Below are 25,805 nucleotides of genomic sequence, written 5' to 3' on the forward strand. Positions count from 1 at the left end.
AAGCAGGTATCTAAAGAAGGAGGAGGGAGATGATGAAAGAAGAAAAAGGAGTATTAATAAAATAAGATAAACTAAAAACTAGCAAACCGTAATAGGACAAAGCAAACAAATGAACAGAAAAAGAGTCAAACAAAAAGCAAAAATAACATGTATAGACAGAGACACACGTTGACATGACACTCAGAAATCCCCTAAAAACATAAAATATAAAACCATAATACATAAGCAAAAGACCTGTAGGATAAGGAACAACAACAAAAACAAAAGCAAACAAGAAAAAAAAACCCACCCAGATAAAGTATTATGAGAACCCCCCCCCCAAAAAAAAAGCATTATTTAGTTCTTGCCCTGCTCCCAACTGTGGTAACAGAACCTAACCCTCAGTCTCATGCATGCAAGGCCAGAATGGCCAACAGAACTGTATCCTTAGCCCTATTTAGATGATCCTTTACAAGTGTCATGCCTACCAGGGTTAGGGAGATGTCGAGGTGGGTAAAGTGTTTGCTGTAGAAGCTCGAGACACCACATAAAAGCTGTGTGCTGTCTGTAATACCAGAGCTGAGAAGAGTGGAGCAGAGACAGGCACTTCCTAAGGGCTCAGAGGACAGTCAGTCTAGCTGATATGGTGAGTCCTAGGTTCAATGACACCCCGTCCCCCAAAATAAAGTGAAAGAGTGATAGACACCTAAACTTGATCTCTGGCCTCCACAGTCCCACACATGGGCAATTGTACCCCCAATACTTGAGCACACATACACTTACTTATAATCACAGAAATTAAAAAAATTCAAATGATACATAAAATCATGAGACGCATTTAGTGTAAAATTCATTCTTTATGAAATAATAGGTAAGCATAGAGCTTTTGGTTATGGCCAAGTGATGAAGATGAGGAATTGTCTTTCAATAGCACATTTAAAGCTACTAAAATAGACAAGAATAATTTTAGCACTCTGAAAAGAAATAACATGCAGCAATCTGAGAAGTATTTAGGTTGGAAAAGCTGCTGAGTGAACTTATTAAAAGTAAGAATCTATGACATTCTGGCCCAAAGCTACTCTCACACATTCCTCCTGCTATCTTAGTAAGGACAGGTTTTGCAGAAGTGGAACAAGCTGAGACTGGCAGCCTCTCTTCCTTAGGCATGTGAGACAGTGACTTCCTTCCCTTCAGCATCATTGACGGAAGTGATAATCTCTGAGGTGTCGAGCAGAGAACACAGCTGAAAGATACTGAAAAAGAGAAAAGCTAGTTCGTCATTTCCCATTCAGTCCTAGAGCTGTGTGCTGTGAGGCTGGAACACATTGGAGGAAAAACATGGACTTTCTATGTGTAACCTCCGTGACTGACACAGAGATCCATTGCAGCAGACAGAAGTTTCACTATCTCTAAGTTTTTTAGCTCAAACTTCGTGTAATTACTCAATGAACTCATGGGTAGGTGGATCCATGGAAAGGGTCTCTCACTGAAGCCGGAGCTGGCTGACTGGTTGCACCGCCTAGCCAGTGAGCACTGGTTCACTGCTCCAGGATTACAGATGTCCACCACTAGGCCTGGCTCTTTAAGTGCTGGGGATTTAACTCAAACCATGATCCTTGCACAGCAGACACTTTACAATTGAGCCTACTCCCCAGCTTTGTTTATTATTTATCAAACTAACTGTGATATTTACAAAGAAATGAGACGATTCAGTCCATATTGGATGGAGAAGGGGACTCAATAGAAACACTCTCTATTTGTTCCCAAAACTTAGATTTTTAAAAATTATTTAAAGAATTAGATATAGTGGCGCATACCCTTAATCCCAGCACTTGGGAGGCAGAGGCAGGCAGATCTCTGCGTTTGAGACCAGCCTGGTTTACAAGAGCTAGTTCCAGGACAGCCTCCAAAGCCACAGAGAAACCCTGTCTCAGAAAACAAAATAAATAAATAAATAAAAAATAAAGAACTAAAGATAACAAATTTAAGTATTTTACAAAACTGCTACTCTAAGAACCAACCAATGGAAACCCTCAATAAGGAGACAGATGCTGGGGTGGGATGGGGAATAACAACTATGAGCACAAATTTGAATTTAAAAACAAATGAAAAACTCACCAGAAGGGTTCAATCACAAATTCAAGATGACAAGGAATAACTGAGGAACTCAGGTGTAGATCAGCAGGAATTGCTGAACTGAAGACCAGGGAGACCGGTGGGACACTGCATATGCTGATATGTATACATCATGGGAGTTCAAGGGTAGTCAGGAGAGAGAAAAGAGCAGAAAAATAGTGTAAGAAATAGGATGGAGAATTTAACAACTTTGATTAGAAACATTAATTTGCACACACAAGAAACTCAAAGAGCAGCAGGTAGCTAATTAAACCCCCTGAAAATCCCCTGGGCATTTTGTGAGTGTCTCTCTCATTGGTCCCCTCATCTCTTTGGCTAGTCTGTGATTTCATTTCTCAAAGGGAGGAAAAATTTTTTCTTGGTGTGTTTTCAAATACCATGTAACTCAGATCTTCCTCTATGCTGCGGGTCTCAGGTAGAAATTTAATGCACTTTCAGACACCATCAGTAAAGGGACTCACAATTTACAGCTTGGCTTCTATGCCTCCCCTACCTGACTAATAACTTAAATAGCTCTGTGGATGTTTTCCTACCATGCTTGGTGTAGATTAGCCATTGTTCCATTGGTCAGTAGCAGTTGAACCAAGCAAGGATGAGCAGTAGCAGATCAAATCTCAGAGGCTTGACATTTCCTGTCCCTTGGCTTCCCTCCGAAGTGGCAGTGCTGCAGGCCAGTGTCTCCTTCCTGTTCATTTCTGGGATTTCATGACCTGCTCACCTGATGGTTCCGAGAGCAGTGATTAGCTCTTGATTTCCTTCTTTTAATCCATCCATAACTGTTTTTTATCAATTCTTTGTTAGTTAAATTTATTCTTTTATTTTACATCCTGACCAAAGTTTCCCCTCCCTCCTCTTCTCCCAATCTCTCCTACTACCCGCCCCCGCCCCCACCACTCCTCCTGTTTTCTGTTCAGAAGGGGCAGGCCTCCATGGGTATCAACAAAGCATGGTATATCAAGTTGCCTTAGGACTAAGCATTTCCCCTTGTACTAAGGCTGGGCAAGGTGACCCAATATGAGGAATAGATTCCCAAAAGCCAGCCGAAGCACCGTAATACAGTTTTTACAGTCCTAAGCACAGTGCACAGTTAATAACAATGAAAAAAAGATTTCATAGCTTTGTATGGCTGATAAAAATAAAACTTGAAATTCTTAGGAAAAGATTCCTCCCCCCCCAGCTGTATTTACCACTTTCCTTGACCAGCACAAATTTCAATTGTGAAAGAAATCTGGAGATTGTTTTCAATCCAACTGAAATAAACCACGAGGCATACATAAAAAAAGAAAAAAATGGCCAAGAGGAGGCTTTTTCTTGTGGGTGGAAACATGTCCCCTAACAACTTGTAAATGTTCTAAGAATTAACATTATGTAAGTTTTTGGAAGCCTAGAGTGGCCACATCAGCTCCAGGGGATGAAAAGTTCCGGACACGTGGCCATGGAATATGGCGAGCAGATGGACAGGCCGGGGGTGGAGCGGCTGCCCCCTGGACTGTTCCAGCAGTTCGAGGCTAGAAGATAAACTGACGTGATCTTCCCAACAGGAGCCTACTGCCCATAAACAGATACAGATGAACGGGACTTCTAGCACACTCGGAGGAGGCAAGCAGAGACTGGGGCAGGACTACAGGCGTGTTCCATTTAGTTGTTTGAAGCCATGGAAGAGCTTGCAGTTCCCCAGAGGATGTCTTCGCAAGCCCTCAGAGGTCCGGAGACCCCTGATGACAGGAATCTAGGGAGTTCTGACAAACCCGCAGTTGGTGGCTTTGTTTGTATACGCATGCCGTTTGTTGCGTGTACAGAGCTCAGCCAGAGAGTGGAAAGCACTCTGAACATTCTACAGCTTTGCTCATGGAATAAGCTGTGTGGAAGTTGCAAATCAGGTAACAAGCATCCTGCCGCTAGTTGGTGTGGGTCCAATTCTGTAGCTCAGCCTCCCTCTCTCAGTGTGTCCATTCAGTCTATGAATTGCAATGAGTTTTGAATACATAGCACTCAAATTCATGAAGGAAGGATAGTGACTCAAGATAAAGAGCAGGAACAGGAACTAGTCAGAACAGAAAATAGAGATACAAAAACAAAAACCTCTAGTTACAGCAAAGAAATTATCAAGTTTCTTCTCTCTGCTGTCAGTCCCTGTACCAGTCAGAATCAAAGCAACTGAAATTTCTGTCCTATTTTCTAAAGCCATAATCTTTTTAATTATCCCAAATTTCATATTACTTCCCCTTCTCTCAAACCCGCCAAGGGCACTATTACATGCAGAAATGCAAAGTCTAGGTAAGTCAGTGACTCAGGGGCAGCAGCTTATGTCATCACCAGACTCTGCTGGGTGTGGTGCATTTCCACCACCAAACCAGTAAGTTAGTAACATGCACACCCTTTAAAAGACTCCTCTGGCCCGGTAGTGGTGGCACACACCTTTAATCCCAGCACTCAGGAGCCTGGGGTAGGCAGATCTCTGTGAGTTCAAGACCAGCCTGGTCTACAAAGTAGTTCCAGGACAGTCAGATCTACACAAAGAAACCCTGTCTCAGACAACCAATAAATATAAATAAATAAATAAATAAATAAATAAGGAAAAGATTCCTCTGGACATCATGGCGCTCTCTCTCTCTCTCTCTCTCTCTCTCTCTCTCTCTCTCTCTCTGTCTTTTTCTGTCTTGTTCATTCTGTCTGTCTGTCTCTGTCTCCCTTCTCCCTGCCCCCGCAATAAACCTCTTGCTTTAGATGTATTTCGTCTCTTAGTAGCTCACCTTGGCCCCTCACCTGCCAAAGGTACCTTTTCGAAGTTTTATCCTAACAGCAAGATCAATATTTTCGAAAGAAAGGACAGGAACTTAATCTAAAATAAAAACCCAGATGTTTGAACACAGTGTAATTATAGGGACTGAAATTGATATTTTTTTCTTTAAAATGTGCCAGCAAAGTACACATATTACTCAGGTAGTAACGTAGTAACACTAGTTTTAAAATAATGCTTATTTGTCGCATAACATTTAGAAATTATGACTATTATGCTTAGATAAGCAAGACTTGCAAAAATTCACTCCAATATATTGTTTAACACTGTGGCTTGTATAACATTCTCGCATTCCACTCTAGACTATCTAGGTCAGAGAAAGCCTTTTCAAGAAAATTTAACATTACAAGACATATATTTTTAAAGTTCCTTTCTAAAGCAGTTTTATTTTATGGTATGATCAAATATAACCAGAATAAAAGTCTTCCCAGATTCTAAAGCAACTGATATCTGATTCTAAGTATATAGCAAAGACACTAAAATGGGAAGCATGATTCCAAGAGAGACACTTATACCTAGTGGTTGTTGAAGTTTACAGGAGGAATTATTTTAGTTTGGCACTGCATTTAGGTCCAGACTAAACCCAAATAGCCATCCATGGTAAGTGCTTGAAAGATCATACTGGACAATTCAGGAAGCAAGTAGATCCTCCAACAGTTGGGATTACCTGAAAACAGAGTCACAGTGGACAACCAGAAGGAGCCCAGCCTTCTACAGCCTGGTAAAGACATCCCTGATGCCATGACCTTCATGACCTTGGGGAGCCCTATTCTAGCCAATTGGCTTCTTTAAAAATATTATTATGATAATTCCTTGTTCCCACCTCACAAAAACCAAAGGCTCTGTCGTGCCCACTGCACACTGTTTCATTTTAAAGAAGAAGTAGTGGCCCTTGCTGGAGTCATAAAAAACTGATTAAACTAAACTTGTCAGAAATGGTCACTCCTTCTCAGAAGGAGTGCAGGCGGAAGGAAAGGAAGTAATTGCTTCCCAAAGAGCAATATCTTTTGTGGTATCTGGGCAGAGTGTGCATTAAGAGAACAACAAGAATAACCTCAGATGGAAAAAAGTAAGCCCACCTAACTGTAGGGGTGTGGGACACATTTCTTTTCTCTGCCCTTTAAAGAGTTAAATGGCAGGAAGGAAGTATTGCTGGAATTTTGGGGGTATCCCAGGAGAGCCATTGTATGATACCTCAGACACCAGGGTCTCCTCTTTGGAGTTCTTGGTCCCATCAATAAAAGATTTTAAGAACGGAAATAATCTGAAAGCTTGAGGGCAATTTATTAGAGTTTAAAAGGCAAACCTCAAGGCAGGCTAGCTGCAAATCTCACAGCTGCCAGGGAGGGAGAGGGAGAAGGGAGGAGACAAGGAAGAAAAGCTCTGAGGAAGAGATAATGCTGCAAGGAGGTCATCCCTGGGTATGCAGTCACTAAGCACCGAGGAATTCAGTTTAGAGACAGAGTAAGGACCCCAGTGCATAAGCTAGGGAGCTTAAAGGCATAGCTATGCATGCTCTGGCCAGCACCCTAAGGAAAAAGACAGAAGAGGGCAAAAGCACTAGTGATTCCTTTCTGAGTCAGGCCTCAGAAGGATGGACAGACACAGCCAAACCCCACGCTGGCTCTGAGGGACTTCGGTAGGAGGCAGGGATTCTGAGAAGGCAGAGTACATTATCTTAAGGTGAACCTGCTTTCTAGAGTAGTACCCTAGCCGGGTTCCTGACATCTTCCACCGACACCCCTGCCCAGGATTAACCCTTACAGGAGGAGGCAAGGGCCTGTCTCCACACGGAGGTTCTTTACCAGTTGTCTTTAATTTACTGGAAAGTAGCAGCAAGAGCTTTGACACTTTCTTTCTGTGGGTTGGTGTGAGAACCTACAAACTCCACATCAGGATGGTAAGGTCGAAAAGTGTAGTTATTCATCCAGTCCACAACTGTGTGTGAGGCTGAGGACATGAAGCCACAAAGTTAGGAGTTTGTCCTCAAGAACATTAGGATCTATCTACCAGTGGGGACAAATGTGCAAACAGACTAAAACAATGATCATTAAGTAAAAAGAATATGGAGAGAGAGAGAGAGAGAGAGAGAGAGAGAGAGAGAGAGAGAGAGAGAGAGCAGCTGAGATATGGATGAATATAGCAAAGAGGACAGAAGTATTTTGTAAATTGTTTCATTGTAAGAGGCAAAGAATCAAATAATGCAGTTCCAATGATATTTAAAAATTTATGGAAAGATAAATTTACAAACTAAAATAAAGTATATCTTTAAAGAATACAATTTTGTAAATTATTTGGGGAAAGATGCAGGGTCAAGAATGAGAAGAGCCTGCCTTAACTGAATTTTCTGCTTTAGTAGACCCTGGAATTTTTAAACATTTTAACTTTCCGCAGCCTTGCTCTCCTCATTTGTGAACTAGAAATTGTGTGCATCACTAAAAGCAGTTAGTACAGAAGCAACAGCCACAAAAGCAAGCAAATACATAAATGAAGGAAATCCCTGCAGAAGCAATGGGAAGCAGAAGGCAGCCTGCAAAGGTCACCATAGCAACCAGGAATAGACACTTTCTTGTTGCCCTATTTCAGCCAAGATAGACCTGCAGACCTAATTGTGAACTTCTAGCAACTTTGACAGGCGAAGGGTTTGACAGCTCTTCCCTGATTGGTCCTGGTTTTCACCTTATTTGCATAGACATATTCATTGTTCAGTCATCACCCCAATCCCTTTGTTTAATGAGTTTCCCCAGCTTAGAAGCCAGGACTGCTGCTTGACCAATAGAGGCAGCAGAAAAGGAAGGCTTCAAGACCCACGGTCCACCTGCAGGTTCTTCTTTTGCTCTGCTTGAAGAAGCCAGAAGAGTCTGAGCCTAGCAGCCAGCTGACTTGCTCATTAAAGGAGGAAGACTGACTGCCTTCACAACTGCTGAGGACAGACATGACTGAGGCTGCCTCCACCTGAGCTGGCTGGATCAGTCTCCAGGACTCACCAGCACCAGTAGGTGGAAGAACTTCCTACCTCAGCCTCTCAGACTCACAACTTGGTTGGGCTAAAGGCAATCCAAGCCTACATCTGCTTCCAGCCTCTGAGACCCACTACGTCTGAGACCATTGACTCCAGACTACCTGCTACACTCATGACTCCATCCTTTGAGATCTGCTGGACACAAGAGGCCCGTTCTGCTGTTCTTGGTCACCACTCAGAAGCCCTCTGATAGCTTTTTTGCTCTACCCCTTCTCAGAGCTGTGACAGCTCTCTGGCATCCTACAGGTACTGCTAATAGTTCAAACCCATTTTATTTTAACCCTGCTGGGCAATCTATTTCAAGTTTTATCCCTATTAAAGGTTGTTAACCCTGTATTGACAATAAAACACTCCCAGTGTGAACTCTTCCCTGCATGCTCTCTTCATTCTTGGAGAAGGGTTAGAAACTGGTTAGAGACATGGTCTCCAACAGCCACATCACCTAGATGGAAAAATGTTAAAGCACTTCCCAAAGCCAAACTTAAGCCAAAAAAGTCATGTAGTGGTGGCCTGCTGCCAGTCCTGCCCACTACAGATTTCTTTTCTTTTCTTCTTTTTGGTTTTTCAAGACAGGGTTTCTCTGTATAGCCCTGGCTATCCTGGGACTTGCTCTGTAGAGTAGCCTTGAACACTGCTGTTTTCTGAGTACCTGCATAAGCATTAAATCCGAGTGGCATGGGTGGGATGCAATGAAAACTGCAACACTTGCAAGCAAGAACTGGCTAACACAGGGCTCAATCCATAACAATGCTCAGTTTAGCATAACCAACAATTAAATAGCTAAATTAACTGACTTGTCAAATTTTGCCTCAACCACCATATTCACCAACCATTTACCAACATCTACTTCTTCAAACATCTTAACAACTTTGCAGAGAAAACACTTCCACACCTTTAAGATGCAGAAAATGCTTTTCAAGAGATCATAAAATGTCAAAGAATTTATTTCTGCACTATTATAATAAACAAGTATTTCTCATTGCAAAAAAACGTAGTGATTGTAATTATTCCTAGTTTGATTAATAAAAAAATGTGTTTTAGTGTCATTTTGATGATTTAAAATCCACAATCCAATACTGGGATTCCTTTTGCACTACTATAATTAAATTGTATTTGTAAATTGCATTTCCTTGATTACAGAAACAAAACAAAACAAACATGTTTCAAATTTTTTTGTCATTTCAGGTATTACTGCATGCATGAGTGTGTGTGTGTGTGTGTGTGTGTGTGTGTGTGTGTGTGTGTGTGTATGCCTCCTCATGTCTCTTGCCTATTTTTCATTGGGTTGTCTTGCATATTTTGTATGTGCATTAGAGACAGTACCTACATAATACAGTTTTTTATCCTATAGCTTGATTTATCTTTGTTAATTAAAGAAACCTTGATAAATAGAAATTCTGAATTTTAACAACCATGATTACTAGTCTTTGGCTCTGTTCTTGGTCCTGTCTGTGTTTTGCTTCATGTGAACATAATCTGCTTCTAAGTCCATCTTGTTACGAATTTTGGTTGCTTTGACCCTTTTCTCTATTCTCACCCCAGTGCTACAGTCTTTAATCTTCATGAAGAAAGACACATCGATTAACATCTAACACAGGAAATTCTTTTTACTGTTTACTTCCTACTCAAGGCTACATTGTTTATATCTAATTTGCTAGATTTTTTACATATTTTCAGTATTTTTTAAAAGTTCATCCTTTTTCTCCTCTTGCTGTCTCCTTTCTCTCTCTCCACACCCACCCACAGGATACACACAACACGCAAACATACACACATATAAAATAACTGGTATTTGAATTGTATTAGTTCTTAAAGTTTACTTTAAGGAAAATAACATTTTTAAAATTTTCAATTCTTCCAGTGTGCCAACATAATACAGACTTTCACTTATTTGTGCTTTGTTTCTCTAAAATGTCTAAAATGTTTTCTGTTTCTTTCACAACTTGAACACATTTATTCTTCAGTTTTAAACATTTTTCCTTTTAGTATAATTTTCCCACTTTATCTTTTCATCATAGAAATGAAATTTTAAAAATCCACGGAGAGTAGCTGGTTAAAGGTGCTTCCTGGTCTTTGGAAGACTCCCCCCCCCCCCCCCCGTTCAGTTCCTAACAGCAGTATCAGCTAACTCATAATCACCTGTAAGTCCAGTTCTAGGGGATCTGGTACCTCCTTCTGTCCTGCAAGGATCTTCTCACACATATGCCAGACATTTACATATACACACAAAGAAAATATAGGGGAAAAATCCATGGATAATTACTAGAATTAAGTGGGTTAATAGGCAAAGTTACTGGAAACAACCTTACTAAGTCAACTTGAAATCCTATGTATAGAACTTCTGATATTCTCTATATGCATTACCATATCAGGTTTTTATTTATTTGTTCTTTTATTTATTTATTTTCTTACTATATTAACTAGGGCATAAATAAAGGTTCCCTAAAAGTGCTGATGCTACCATGTTTCTCTTATTTCTGATCACAGAAAGAAAGCTTTCAGTATTTCTATTGTCTGCTGTTGGTGTTTTGTAACTAGCTATCTTGTAGTAGATGAAAGAAGATGGCTCAGCCAGTAAGGACAATTGCTGCCAAGCCTGATGACCTTAATTCCATCCCTGGGACCCATGTGATAGAAGGAGAGAACTGACTTCTGCAAGTTGTCCTCAGAGCTCCACACATGGGCCATGAAACACGCTAAATAATTAAATGCAAGAAATAAAGATGTTTCTTCTATTCTTAGTTTGCCAAAATATAGTGTTGTAACAAGAGATTCTTGGCCTGCCAGCCTGGTCCTACTGCTGCCTCAACCCCAAATAAACACACAAATGCTATATTAATTATAAAACTGTTGGTCGGTGTCTTAGGTTTCTTATTGGCTAGCTCTGTCTTAATTATTAACCCATTTCTATTAATCTATGTATTTCTATATGGCCTTATCCTACAGGAGAACATCTAGTGCGTCCTACCCTCCCCAGCTCCACATGGTTACTCCTCCTGGCCTACCTTTCCCAAAATTCTCCTCTTCTCCTCGTCCCTCCTATCTCCCTGCCTCTATTGGCCACAGAGTTTTATTCATCAACCAATAAGAGAAACATATATACAGAAGGACTTCCCCCATCATAGTGTTTTCCTCATATAGAGATATTTTGAACCAATTGCTTTTCTGCATTTAGTAAGATAATAACATGGTTTTCTTTTCTTTCTTACTTTGTTAGTGCAATAAGCAACTGTGCTTGCTTGTGGCATACAATCCTTTAAACACATTGTTTGTCTTGGCATTTGCTCATGGTTTCAGTTGCCCTGATGTGTTTTCCTAAACTTTACTGTTTATGTTTTGATATCACTGTTAGGCTGGCCTCATAAATTCAAGTGGAAATTTTTCTACATTATTCTTTTTCTAAAAAGGTATAAGATTAGGGCATTTGCAAAAATAGATAATAGTGGAAGAAACATAAAACTACATCAGGCTGAGTTTATTGATACGGGGCGGCTGAGGGGAGATTGTTAGTTTGATATAGAATCTTGAACAGTTAAACACGGTGTTAAAAGTTTGTTAATTGGTTGGCTGAAGCATTTGTCAAAAGATGTCCTACTTAAAGGAACTGGAGATGTCTGATATTACTTGGCTAAGTGTTGATGACGTGTTTTAAGACTCAGGGAGCCGGGCGCTGGTGGCGCACGCCTTTAATCCCAGCACCAGGGAGGCAGAGACAGGCAGATCTCTGTGAGTTCGAGGCCAGCCTGGTCTCCAGAGCGAGTGCCAGGATAGGATCCAAAGCTACACAGAAACACCCTGTCTCGAAACCCCCCCCCAAAAAAAAAGACTCAGGGAAATTGCAATGCTAGAAGGGTATGCTGTGTAAATCCTGGTTCTTCACAGTGGACACACCCTTCACAAATCCTGTAAGATGGTGAGGAGCACCAGCACATTTGAAGGACTTTATCATCACTCTTTTCTTTATGCCAGACTTTAGACTTGGAGTGCTGTATTTAATTTAGATGAATTAAATGCCATGGGTTTAATTGGGCTCTGGAGTATCAGAGACCAGGTGTCAGCACTGAATAGCCAAACACAAGGTGGTTGTAGTTATCACAATGGGCAGTATACGCAAGCAATCTTTATAATGGCCTGAGCAGTGAAGGGCAGCACATGATGGCATGACTTGTATGGACCTTAGGTACTGGCTAATCAGTCGTCGTGTTTCCAAGCATGAAATAAATTAGAAACCTATTGTATTTTTGTTGTTGTTGTTGTTGTTTCAAAACAGGGTTTCTCTGTGCAGCTTTGGAACCTATCCCGGCACTCGCTCTGGAGACCAGGTTGGCCTCAAACTCACAGAGATCCACCTGCCTCTGCCTCCCGAGTGCTGGGATTAAAGGCCTATTACTTTTTTTGTTTGATTTGTATAAGCAGAAAAATTCTCAAACAAGCGAAAGGTTACACTGATTGGATCATGGCAAAAGGGAATCTTGGCCTGTGAACCAACTTCCAGACTTAAGCCAGTTTACAGACCCAGACCCCTAGAATGAAGGGAAGCCAGGTTTCCTGAGGAAGAACCTTGCATATATATCTAAGAATTTTACTATTAGCTTTTCTCCAGTCCAGCCCCACAGGGACCTACAGCCTTTTACAAGGTAACTGTACACAGGGGGCAATGGAAGCAATCAGATACTTGTTCTGAACTGATGTTGCTGATTCCAGGAGACCTCAAGAACATGGTGGCCTTCCAGTTAAAGCAGGGGCTTATGGAGGTCAGGTAATTAAAGCTCAGTCCAACTCACAGTGGATCCCCAAACTCATCCTGTGGTTATTTTCCCAGTCCTAGAATGTGTATCTTAGAAGTTGGCAGGATTCCCAAATTTGTCCCCTGACTTGTGGAGTGAGGGTTATTATGGTTGGAAAGGCTTAATGGAAGTCTTTAGGGTTGCTTCTTCCAGGGATGATAGTGAATCAAAAACAGTATCACATCCGGAGCAATTGCAGATAGTAGTGCTACCATCAAAGACTTGAAAGATACAGGGGAGGTAGTTCCCATTGTATCACATTTAACTTACCTATCTAGTAGAATTACAGTTGACCATTGCAAGCTTAACCAAGTAGTGACTCCAATTGCAACTCCTATACCACGTGTAGTGTCCTAGCTTGAGCAGATTAACGTCTCCTGGTACATGGTCTGCAGCTATTGACTTAGAAAATGCCTTTCTTGGTACCTGTCCATAAGGATCACCAGAAGCAATTTGCTTTCCCCCAAGATGACCAGACAGCAACCTGATGGCAGGTTGACTATGTTGGACCTCTTCCTCCATGGGAAGGACAACACTTGTCCTTTCTGGAGCAGATACATATTCTGATTATGGATTCACTTTTCTTGCATGTAATGCTTCTGCCAAAACTACAACTGTCCACTGATGGAGAGCCTTATCCACCACCATAGTATTCCACACAGTATTGCTGTTGACCAAGAAACTTACTTTAGAGCCAGAGAAATGTGACAGCGGGCTTATAAACATGGAATACACTGGTTCTACCACAGCCCCCACTAGCCTTAAGCACCTGGTCTAATAGAACAGTAGAATGGCCTCTTGAAGATACAGTTATAATGTCAATTAGGTGGCAGCAGCCTGCAGGCCTGGGGAAGGGTTCTTAGAAGGCAGTATATGCTTTGATTCAGTGTCCAACGTATGGTACTGTTTCTCCCATATGGGTCCAGGAGTCAGGAAGTAAAAAAAAAAAAAAAAGGAGGGGGGGAATGGTTCCATTTTTTGTCATCCTTAGTAACCTGTTAGGAAATTTTTTGCTTCCTTTTCCTAGGACCTGAAATTCTGCTGGCCTATAAGTTTTGGTTCCAGAGTGAGTAGTGCTCCTACCAGGAGACACAACAAACATTCCACTGAAGTTCAGGAAGTGTAGACTTCTCCCTGGTTACTTCTGCTGCCCTAAAGTCAACAAGCTAAGAAAGGAATAACGATAGGAAGGTAATTGATTGAGATCACCAAGGTGAAATTGGATTACTTCTTCACAGTGGAGGTAAGGATTATGTCTGGAGTGCAGGGGGCCCTTTAGGGTTTCTCATGCTGCCACCATGATTTACAATTAAAGTCAATCAGAAGCTACAACCTAATCCAGGCAGGATGACAAAGGGTGCAGACCCTTCAGGCATGAAAGCATGGGTCACTTCTACAGGAAAAGAACCAAGACTAGCTGTGGTGCTTGTGAGAGTGGAGGAAATACAGTTTGGATAGTAGAGAAAGGGATTTCTAAATACCAGCTAAGTTCATGTGACCAGTAGCAGAAACAGGACTATAACTGACACAAGGGCTTCCGTCATATTTTGTTAAGAATGTGTTTGTACAGATATGTGTGTTCTCTTTTCTCCATTTCTTCATCTTGCAATGTTCCATCAATTGAGATATCGGTATTTATCACATTAAGTTTTGAGACACTAAAAAATGTCCCTGAAAGGACATTGCCACCTATTCTAAAATATATAATGTGTTTGTGGTTGTACATGGGACAGTTACATCATGTTAGGTGTAATTATGACCTGGTTTTCATTTGGAAATTAAGAATGACATAAGAAGATACAATTATGTGTCAAGGTGACAAGGGGTGGATTTGTGATGGCTATTCTTGGTTGTCAACTTGAGTACTTCTGGTAGTAACTACACAGTTCAAGATGCTGGGAACATCTGTGAAAGATTTTTAGTTAATTGGATTATTTGAGGAAGGAAGGTCTACCTTAAATCTAGATCACTTGAGATCTGCCTTAAATCTGAATCTTGTGAGATGGGAAGACCCACCCTAATCTGGGCCACACCTTCTGCTGAAAGCCTCTAAGGACCAGAAGAAAGAAGCTTTTGATCTTTGCCTGCTTGCCATCACTCTGGTTAGCAAGATCTTTCCCTCACTGGCATTAGAGTCTACTACTTCAGGATTCTGGTGTATAGTAAAGACTGTCTGAGACATCCAGCCTGGTGGTCTAAACAAATATTGAATTCTCAAATGTTCTGTTGGGAGACAGCCATTGTTGTACTACCTGGACCACAGCCTTTAAGCCACTCTAATAAATCCCCTTTAATATAGAGAGATTCGCTCTAATCCATTGTGTTCCTCTAGTGGACCCTGACTGATACAGCCCAGGATGCTTGTATTGATGGAAACCAGCTAGGCTTTGATCAGCTGAATAGAGTATGCAAATACAGTGAAAAAAGGGGGCTACCAGGCAGTGGTGGCACACACTTTTAATCATAGCACTGGGGGTGGGGGGTGAAGGGGTTGCGGGAGGAAGGTGGATCTCTGAGTTCAGGGCCAGTCTGGTCTACAGAGAGAGTTGCAAAACAGCCAGGGCTACACAGAGAAAATCCCCATCCCCACCACCAAAAAAGAAAAGAAGAAGATTGGACCAAACAGAGGACAGATGCCAAGCACAGTGAGGAAGGGAAGAAACCCTAGCCTTCCAAAACGTGGCAAAAATTCGAAATCAGCTCCACAGGTCTCTGCCTCTACAGTGATGAGAAAAGCCAGCTAACTTGTTGAAGAGCTCTGCCACTCCTGGAGCTAATGCTGTTCAGCTGGGAGTTTAGGTTTTATCAGCTAAGGCTTTTCAGTTTGTTTTTGTGGCCTCTTTCCTCTCAGAGTCTAAGCCTGCTGGCTTTCAGAAAGCTCTGTTTGAGGGAAGGAGGGACACCTACCCCTACTGTAATCATGCTAAAAAATTATTTCCATAAAAATGGAAAAAAGTTGAGGTTCAATACATTTTTATAATTTTTGGAAAGGTGAGAAAAATCCTTCTGTATTGGTACACTGTGATCAATAATTCCATTATGGTTTCTGGTTTGGTTAACTTCTGCAAATTAGTTGATGGACTGGTCAAATTGAATTTTACATACTCATGGGAATCTATATAGTCAGCATATCATCTCCTGCTCATAAATGAGTAAATAAGTTTTGTTGATTTTAATTCCAAGTTTCTTTTACAGGAAGAGATAGAAAAATTTAAAATAAGTTTACTGGAGAGCCACAGTAATCCCAGTTAGCAACAAATGCCACAAGTTATTATAGTGTCTAGTACTTTGTGTCTTTAGGATCAGTTCTAGCAGCTTTTAGATATTTCCACTGTTGAAAATTTTTCCTGAAGTAATATGTCTTAGTTTGGGTTTTTATTACTGTCAAGAGACACCATGACCACAGAAATTCTTATAAAAAAAATCATTTAATTGGGATGACTCACCCATAGTTCAGAGTTTCAGTATTATCATCATGGTGGGGGGAGCATGGCGGCACGCAGGCTGGAGTGGTAGCTGAGAGTCCTACATCTCGAAGGCAACAGGAATTTGATTGAGACACTGGGCAGTATCCTGAGCATAGGAAACCTCAAAGCCCGCCCGCCCCCACAGTGTCACACTTCCTCTAACAGGCCGTACCCACTCCAACAAAGCCACACCTCCTAATAATGCCACTCCCTATCATATTCTGGGGACCAATTACATTCAAACTACCACACAATGTCAACAAAATTTCATTGCAAATTTCTTTAGGAACTGGTAAAATTCTCCAGAGCTTGAAATAGCTGTGAATGATTAAGTTCAGTGCAGGCTCATTCCACATCTCCAATCCCTGTGCCTCTCTATAAGCCAGTGTTTAAATATAGACACAGAATAAATAATTGCAGTGTAGTGACTATCAAAATGAAATGACTCAATTGTTTATTCTCGAAATAAGCAAGTGTCTGGGAGTGAACTTTCTTTCCATGCAGAACATAATATTTGTTATAGAATGAGCACTGATTTTAGAAGATGGTGGTATTCGTATTGAGTATGGCTGCCAACTTAGTAATTGCCTCAGTTGTCCAGCACTTATGCCTACAAAAGTTTGGCTTTTGCTTCTTTTTCAAAGTGGAGTAGCACCAGCAAAGTTACAGAACTTTTGTTGTGTAGTGGTGCAAAAACTCAGACTAACAAACCACCTTTTATTATTATTAGTTTGGGGGAGGGGTGTAAGGGGCTTCTTCATGCATGACAAGTGCTCTGACACTGAATTATAGCCCCAGCTACTTTTCAGTTTTCTATACTCCAAGCTCCCCTCTGTCTGTTCGAGGGGTGAGTGATGCCTACTGTCCCATCCTCAGCATACCACTTGCTGGGTGACAAGAGGAATCAACAAACTCTCTTTCTTCCAAGCTGCAGGCCCAGTCCTCTTCTGAAATCAAGGAAGTCCGAGTCATTTTAAGAATGATAAGTGGCTTGTTGATTTATTTCTGGAAACACTCATAAAACAGACAAGTTACACACATACCCCACTGCTTTCCCTGGGCTTGCTTACAAGAGTCCTTACACAACCCTCATTTTTGGCCTGTAGATGGGAGCAGTGGGTGCTGCAGCTCACTCTGACAAAGTGGGATGGGCAGCCAACTAACTGAGAAGGTAAGTTTTAAGATCGCACACATCTCAGCCGCACCACTCGAAGTGCATCCTGGGAGTTGAAATATCAACTTGCTCACTGTGTGAACACAAAATCTGAGAAATTTAATTAAGGTTGGGGTGATTCATAACATGATTCTTAGCACATTGTACCCATGTGGAATTTCTGGTTAATCAGTTTTTTAAAAGGCAAAAATAATCTACGGTCAGCTATTTCAAACTTCCAGTACTCTTATGGATGTCACATAACAAGATGTAACAAGTAAAATTATTGGGGAAATCATCTCAAATCCTTCTAATATCTGACTTCCCATTAGCTGAAATTATTGTGCCCGGTGTATTCTTTGTGCCCATTGACAAATCTGGTCAATGGAATGGAGTTATGCCTTTCTAAATAATGACAAAATAAATAGGAGAAATAGCGATTAGCTGCTTCCTGTTTGGTTTTGTTGATGGGCTGATGCTCCCTCCTGCTGCAGCAACCGAGGACGTTTGTATTGTTACCCTCTGTAGAGAAGCAGGAAAGAGCCTGAACTTTAAAGTTGTGGTGTGTTTGATGGCTACTCTGGCCTCCACGCAGAATTCAATGCCCAGAGGAAAAGATCTGAACTCACACCAAAAGCAGGAACAACAGGACTGGGGGGACAGGTATTTAGCACTTGTTGTCTGTAGGTTTGCTTGCATAATTAAAGAACAAATTCTGTCTCTCAAAATCAGGGACTAAAGTATGTTATAATAGATTTTTTGAAAACTAAGCAAAAAGACCAATGAATAAAGTAGGACAGCAATAATGGGTGCATTGATAAGAAACTGCATTTTTGACTCAATCAGCTATTATGAGATTGCTTTGTAGTCTCAACTCCACATATCCTGTAATCCAGAGTGTCCCCTGGAAACCAGGTCTGGTTCTTCCAGCATGTCATCTACTCAAAGTCCTGACAATGCACCATCTTGCAAACCCACCTTTTCTGGAAGGTAGAAAGATTGTTTAGAGTGAAAGTTCTGGCCTCTCCAGGTCACAGCTGGGGTCTCTGAAGTTTAATCTGATAGGTGTTCTTTAACTCAACCCCACTTTCCCTTACTTATGGTTCACTCGATAATAGCAAAGAGGGAAGAATACACGAAACATCTGCTTAAACTTTCCACTAGGACATAATCTGGTTAAGCCTGGGCTCACTGCTGTTTGTGCCTCAAGGGCCAGAGCTTCTTCCGTGGTGGGCTATGTACTGAGTGATGGAGATAAACCAGGCTGCCTTGGTGAAGGAAGGAACTGCACAAGCTGCAGGGACCTGTCCACTTTTCTGTTTCTTTTTGTTCATTTTCCTCGTGTTTACTACATTTACCAGAATCTTCAGACTATACATTTTTTTCTTTACAGAAACCCATCTATTTTTATTGAAGTTAGTAGGCCTATGCAGGAGGCCTATATAATTGAAAATCATATAAATGACTCCCAATATCATCTGTGTGAACATCATGAGAATCTAATGCATGACTAATGGCCTATTTGAAGAGTTTATTTAGGGCTGTATTTTAGTTTGGCTTCTCTCCATCTACTTTTTCCCCCTCACACACACTTTCCCCATTTAGACTATGACACATTTTACTTTTCTTTCCATTAAGTCTTCACCTAAATCTCTGCAGCTCAGTACCTTTTCAAGGACTGCCCAACAGGCTTACATTTGATGAATAAAGAGAGAACCTCCCAGTTTCTTGGCCAAATGAAGGAGGCCCTGAGTCTGACTAAAGTGAGTCAGGACTTGGCTGCCTCAGCATCCACCCTGAAGACACAGGTTGCCACGACACTAAACGAAGGCACAGGCAGTGCAGAGACTGATGGCCACCGGTACCATGAGGGCATCCTTTAACTTTATTGGCAGGATACTGTAACACTGTTGGTACAAGCAGCCTGTTTGATAGGTGTGTGTGTGTGTGTGTGTGTGTGTGTGTGTGTGTGTGTGTGTGTTCTCAAAGGAGGAACTAGGAGGTGGAGACACTTACCTCATATTTCCTTCTCTTTTTCACAGCCTCTGACTCCTTGGGCTTTCTGCCTTTCTCTTACTAAATATCTAGGATGAGGCCTATCTCCTGGGTACCACGGTGATAGACACAGAAATTAATTTTAAAAAGTATAAATGGATTATATGTTGAGGAAGCAGCATTATGAAATAGATAGAAGTCTTTAGGCAAAAGACAGTTCCACAACGTGAATCAGAGCGTGACCAAGTCTGAAGATTTGAACACTGCAAGAGACCGTCTGCACACCCTACACAGAATATTAAGTTTTGTGTAAAAAGCAGCAGATGAAAAGTACAAGACGACAAACAGCACATTGCTTTATGTAGTTGCTCTAATCTAAAAGAGAGGAACTAAGCCTATTGCTGAAGCCTGCCCCTGGACTAAAGGGATGCTGAGTCCTCTCAGGTCACCGTTTGCAGATGCACTGACCCAGGATGAGGATGCACAATACAACTTGCACTTGTGCACAAGTGCTGTGCTTGTACTAGTGGTGTTCTGGGTGTACAAGTAGTGCACATGTGGTGTGCATTATTTGAAATCATCCTGACCACGCCCCACACCTGCTGAAACAATGTTTCAAAGTGAGGCCTCGGAAATTGCCTTACTCAACTGGACTTGTTCTTTGTACAAAATCCAAAACCTCTTTACATTGAGGACTCTGACATCTGGGAAATGCCTCTGATGCTACCAAACATAATCCTGGGCTAGCAGAAACCAGGATTTCTTCTCTTCCTTGGGTGAGTTTCTTTGGTTAAACTCTACTTCCAAATCGCACAGCATTAAATTTGCTCTCCAACTACCACGCAAAGGAGTCCTGATTATTCTTCATTGGTGTCCTGTGGTACAAATATAAATTGGGATCAACTGAGGGAAAACTAAAAGCAGGGAAGTAGCAGCGTGTACACAACAATTTTGGCAAAATGAATGGACAGCTCTGACCCCCAGAAGGGTGATTTGACATCCAAAGGGAAGAGAGAAGAGCAGTGAGTATCAAATGTTGAAATCTCAGCTTGTTTTCTTCAGGCTGTTTGAATACCAATGAGAGGGGACCAAGGGCCCTGGGGCCCACCTGGTGGTCGTCTGCTACTGGCACTTCCCCAAGCCAGGTTCTCCTTGTGTTTTACACACATTGCTCACAATCCTCAGACACTCATACAGGCCAGAGCTATGTGACCTCTTCCCAACCTGCTACTTGGACGCAGCTGTGTTTACCCTGCCTTTTGAGCACAGCTCAGAAAAGTCACAGAATCAATTCCAGCAGCTATAAAAGGGGGCGGGGTGAGGGTTCCACCTGAGACTGCTCAACTTTGTTGTAACCAGTCTAAACCACCAGCTCCCATTAGCTAATAAGACAGACAAGGGAAAGAAAGCAAAATATCTTTGTCTCGGGATCCTGCATGCTGTTGCATGTGTCTTGGCTTCAAGCCCAAAATTAAAGAAAATCCATCTACCTGACAAAGCAATGTATTAAAGTCACATCAAAGTGGTCACAGAATTAGCAGGAAAGGGTAACAGCAGACAGCTCTGAGACCTGTGTTTCCTGTGTAATTGGGAAGACATTCCGTGAGGTCCTAGAGCAACAGGGAGGAGAGCTCTCAACTGTTGAATTCAGATTCCCTCAAGTGGGTAAGCCTTTTGCTTCACGATTCGCTTCTGGGGGTTATTAATGAGACTCAGCTTTGCTGTGTGGGGCGTGGAAACAACATGGGGCCCAGAAAGAAGGAATGAGCCAGTCAAATCAGCCACTAAAAATAGCTACTCCTTAGAGAAGCTCGTGGAGATAAATTGGGACAGAGTGAGATGTGAGAGGCAGACCAAGAAATGAGTCCCAGGGAAGAAGGCATTATAGTCACACACTTTCTGACAAAGGACACTGTGTATTTCCCCTCATGGAAAGCTCACCCAAAACTACAGCTTGCCACCAACTTGCACTTCTCTTGGTATACGAGTTTTTTTTTTTTTTTTCAAATTGAAAGCTGTGCTTTTTGTAAGTTTCCCATTATTTTTGTAAGTTTCCCACTATTTTTGTAAGTTTCTCATTATTTTAAGTCTATTTTAAATAGATTTTAATGCTTCAGAATATTTTAATATTTTGTACTGTTCACTACAAATGAAACACCACTATGTTTAGAAGCAAAATGAATGGAATGGATTATAATAATATAAGTTTTGGAAACTGATGAAAATAAGCACATTTTGTACAACTTGCACAAGTCAGTTCTCTCCTCCTACCCTGCGGGTCCCAGGGACTGAACTCAAGGGTCAGGACTGACAGCAATCACCTTTACCCACTGAGCCATCTCTCTTGCCACTCTCTTTGCTTTTTTGTTATTACATTTGATTTATTTATTTTGTGTGTATGTATGCATGTGAATGCATGTGACACAGTGCATGCATGCAAATCGGAACACATCCCATGGAAGCTGGTTCTTTCTAGCCACTTTGTGGGTCCAGAGACTGAACTCAGAACTTCATGTTGATGGCAAGAACCTTTACCTGCTGAGCTAGATCTACAGCTCCCCATCTTGTTTTTTGAGACAGTGGCTCTCCCTGGATTGAAGCACACCAAGTAGGCCAGGCTGGACAGTGACCACCAGGTGTTTGCCTGCCTCTAGCTTCCCAGAGCTGGAGTTTTCAAGTGTGTGCACTGTGATTTTATTTATGTGTACAGGTGCTCTATCTCCATGGAGAACTGTGCACCATGTGCATGTCCGATGCCTGTGCAGGCTAGAGGAGGGCATCAGATCTGCTGGAGCTGGAGTTACAGATGGTTTTGAGTGACCATGTAAATTTTGGGAATCAAACCTGGGTCCTCTGGATGAGTGACCAGGGCTCAACCACTGTACAATTGCTCCGGTCCCACCCCTGGCTTTTTTTTTTTTAATTAATTCTAAAGATTGAAGTCAGTCCTCATGTGTGCACAGCAAGCATTACTTAGTATTTCCACAGCTTGAATAAGAATATTGGAAAACAAACAAATATATATATATATATATAATATATATATATATATATGTCATATATATATACATATATATATGATACCCATATCATAGAGCTATAGTTTCTTGGCTACATTTATAGTGAAGAAATATTTATTATCAAGTGTGGCATAACTGCACCTTAGGGTAGGTCTATTTCTAGCTTTTTTGGGGAACTGCCACACTGATTTCCTTAATGGCTGCACTGTTTTTCACTTCTACCAGCATTGAAGAGTTCTACTTTCTCCACATCCATGATGTCAGCGTTTTCTGTCATTTGTTTTTCCTGTCTTAGCCATTCAGACTGAGGTAAGCTGAAATAGCAAACTAGTTATAAATTTGCATATTCCTGATGGCTCAGGGTGTTGAACAATTTAAAAAATGTTTCTTGACCATACAGTCGTGGTGCATGCTTTTAATCCCAGTACTTAGGAGGCAGAGGCAGGTGGATCTCTGTGAGTTTGAGGCAAGCCTGGTCTACAGAGAGAGTTCTAGTACATCCAGAGCTATACAGAGAAACCCTGTCTCAATAAATAAATAAATAAATAAAATACATAAATAAATATAAAAATAAAAAATATTTCTTGGTCATTTGTGTTTCATCTTTTGAGATATCTCTGGTTTTTTGTTTTTAATTTGGGTTGTTTGCTTTCTTGATGTTTAGTTTTGTTCGGTTTTTTCTTTATTTTCTTTTTTGAGAATCAGCAACTTCTGGACACAGATGTGTACTTGTACATATGAACTCATAACAGTCCTGACAGCATACACAAGATCTTTGCAAGCTTGAGGCAGACAAAATCCTACCTGGAGAAAGAAGTCTGTTTTCTTTAAAAGTATAATCCCTAGTGGGCCAACCATTCTCCAATGGAAGGCCACACATCCAAGATTATATGCATCACAAATTGGACTTGATGGGTTAAAGATAAACTAAGCTTTAAAAGGAGACAAAATTGGATGGGTTGGAAAGGGAGGTGGATCTGGGAGGAGAGGAAAAAAGGGTGAATATGATTAAAATACATTGTCTGAAATTCTCCAAGAGCTAATTAAAAATGAGAGCAAGTATTTATGAGATGCATCATTCTTATTGCATTCTTTCTTTTTTTTCTGGATGATTGAGTATTAGTTTTACTACCTAGTTAGAAAGAGAGGCATCCAAATTAGTTGCCCACATAATGGTACAATGATTTACTGTGATTGGATATATCCCTCCAAGATCAGGACCTCCTACTGTATCAATAATACGGCCTTACCAGCAAGTGGGAAAGGATGCGCTTTTATGTTTCAGATCTGGCTAACACCTGACAAGTACTGTCACATTACAAGGTAAATGGAAAGAAAAGTTTCCACTGACTTCTTTGAAAAACACTGCAAATGCCGGGCGTTGGTGGTGCACGCCTTTAATCCCAGCACTCGGGAGGCAGAGGCAGGCAGATCTCTGTGAGTTCAAGGCCAGCCTGGTCTCCAGAGGGAGTGCCAGGATAGGCTCCAAAGCTACACAGAGAAACCCTGTCTCAAAAAAACCAAGAAACCAAACCAAACCAAACAAACAAACAAAAAAACCACTTCAAACTGGAGACTATAAGCAAATATTAAAACTATGGATTTGATACTCAAATTTCAGCAAGGTAAAGGCTCCCATGAACACTCTCTTACATCTCCATTGTGCCTTTCCTGGAGGATCCTTTATCTATTCTCAAGGTTCAGTCACTTCCTGCAGGTAGTCAGGCAAGGACTCTTCACAGCCAAGAAGCAGAAGTGCCCTCTCCAAGGTGTACCGAATAACAGTCAAATCTTAGATGCTAGCTTTCTGCAACCTCCTTCTGCAGTTTCTCCTCTTTTGCACAGTCTCTCTTTTCTTTCTAGATTAGGACATGCATCCGGTTATGTTTTAACAGGAGCTACCATCACTGCAATTGCCATCTCTATTCCAAACTTTCATGTAAACGCATTGGTAGTTGAGAAATAGGAGACTTGTTCCTATATGAAAAATGTCAGGTGTTATCACATGATGTTTTAGAAGGACAAGCAGAGTCCTAAAAATCATCCTGAGTTTATGTAAATGTTTCCAAAAGTGAATCTTATTGAATGAGGGTGGGGGGATGAATTACTGTTTCATTCTTGAGCATGGTGGAAAGGGTGTGTCCCACCTTTCTACTTCCTCTGGAAAGCCAACTGAAGCCCATAGACAGAAGCTACATTTAGCAGAGTTGCCTTAAAGCCCCAGCTGCTGAACTCTGAAATATGGCTGCTCCCAGTCAATGGCTGTGTGTGGTGATATATTGTTTATGATCTAATAAAGCCACTGGGGATCGGAATGCAAAGCCAGCCACACTAGTTAGTTATAGAAGCTTGGCAGTGGTGGCACATGCCTTTAATCCCAGGACTCAGGAGACAGAGGCAGATGGATCTCTGTGAGTTCAAGACCACCCAGGGCTACAGGAAAGTGAATCAGTCCAAAAGAGAAATAGAGCTCATGTCTTTAATCCCAGAATTAGAGAGTGTATAAGGGGCTCAGTGTAGTCTCAGGGAGCAGTCTAGGATCCTGAGGTTTGGTGGAGAACACTTCAGTCTGGAGATGCTATCTGAGGTTTGGTGGTTGACCCCTTCAGTGTAAGTATTGGTAGAGGTCAGAACTGTCCAGTGGCTGGCTGCTTTGCTTCTCTGACCTTCAGCTTGAACCTCAATATGTGTTTCTGGGCTTTTATTATTTGTGTTACAGTGTGTGCAGGGACACGAAAGTAGGTTCATTCCTGTGAGACAAGGGATTCTAATCAGAGACTGGCTTAAGAACCACTGAAAACCCTTGACTAACTTTTCATAGAGCCAAGCAACATCTTCAAACACAACTATCACTCTACCGTGTTGCTGTCATTTTCTTCTTAGGATATCAGAATAGTGGCATCACTTCTTAGGTGCCTAGTTATCATATTCTTTGCAGACACATAACAGAGAATTCAGATATAGGGTCAAATCTACAAAATGGTTAAACCACTGATTTTCAGTCGTATATATTGCTAGTAGCTTGTTGTCATTCTGCAGTGAGGTCTCTTGAAGGGACACAGGTTGTTTCTATGTACTGTTTGGGATCAGCTGACTACATCTCTGTGAAAAGATCTATGAACCCATCCATAAGCTGAAGTCAGAACAAACCACACTCTGTTTTCTGCCTTCCTCCTGGTTTCCAGGCTCAATCTGAACTCTTCAGGGTAAATTTCAAAGACTTATACAACAAAGTGGGTTATTGAGACAGATAAGCTTTCAGCACTGACTCTCCACTTTACATCTGAGTTCAGTTCAGCTGGGAGTTTTAGGACAAAACTTCAGGATTTTGAATTCACAAAATACAAGGGAGCAACAGACATTGTCAGCAACCTCTGAGCCATGGCTTGGAAAGGCAGCAGCATGACATAATGCTTCAGGATCTGGGGTCAGATAATAACCTCTAG

General features: G+C 41.4%; 1 long non-coding RNA gene across 1 annotated transcript in view; it reads right to left on the reverse strand.

Annotated features, from left to right (window-relative positions):
* Nucleotides 1-816: 816 nt before the first annotated feature.
* LOC103162856 overlaps nucleotides 817-25,805 on the reverse strand; it is a 47,112-nt gene continuing 22,123 nt past the window's right edge. Inside the window, exons 5-7 of the long non-coding RNA XR_004768437.1 lie at nucleotides 2,649-2,833; nucleotides 2,098-2,211; nucleotides 817-1,232 (exon numbers count right to left, since the gene is read on the reverse strand). This is a non-coding gene — a long non-coding RNA (uncharacterized LOC103162856). The remainder of the gene's footprint in view (nucleotides 1,233-2,097; nucleotides 2,212-2,648; nucleotides 2,834-25,805) is intronic.

Source organism: Cricetulus griseus, chromosome 2 (assembly GCF_003668045.3).
Source record: "Cricetulus griseus strain 17A/GY chromosome 2, alternate assembly CriGri-PICRH-1.0, whole genome shotgun sequence".
NCBI lineage: Eukaryota > Metazoa > Chordata > Mammalia > Rodentia > Cricetidae > Cricetulus > Cricetulus griseus.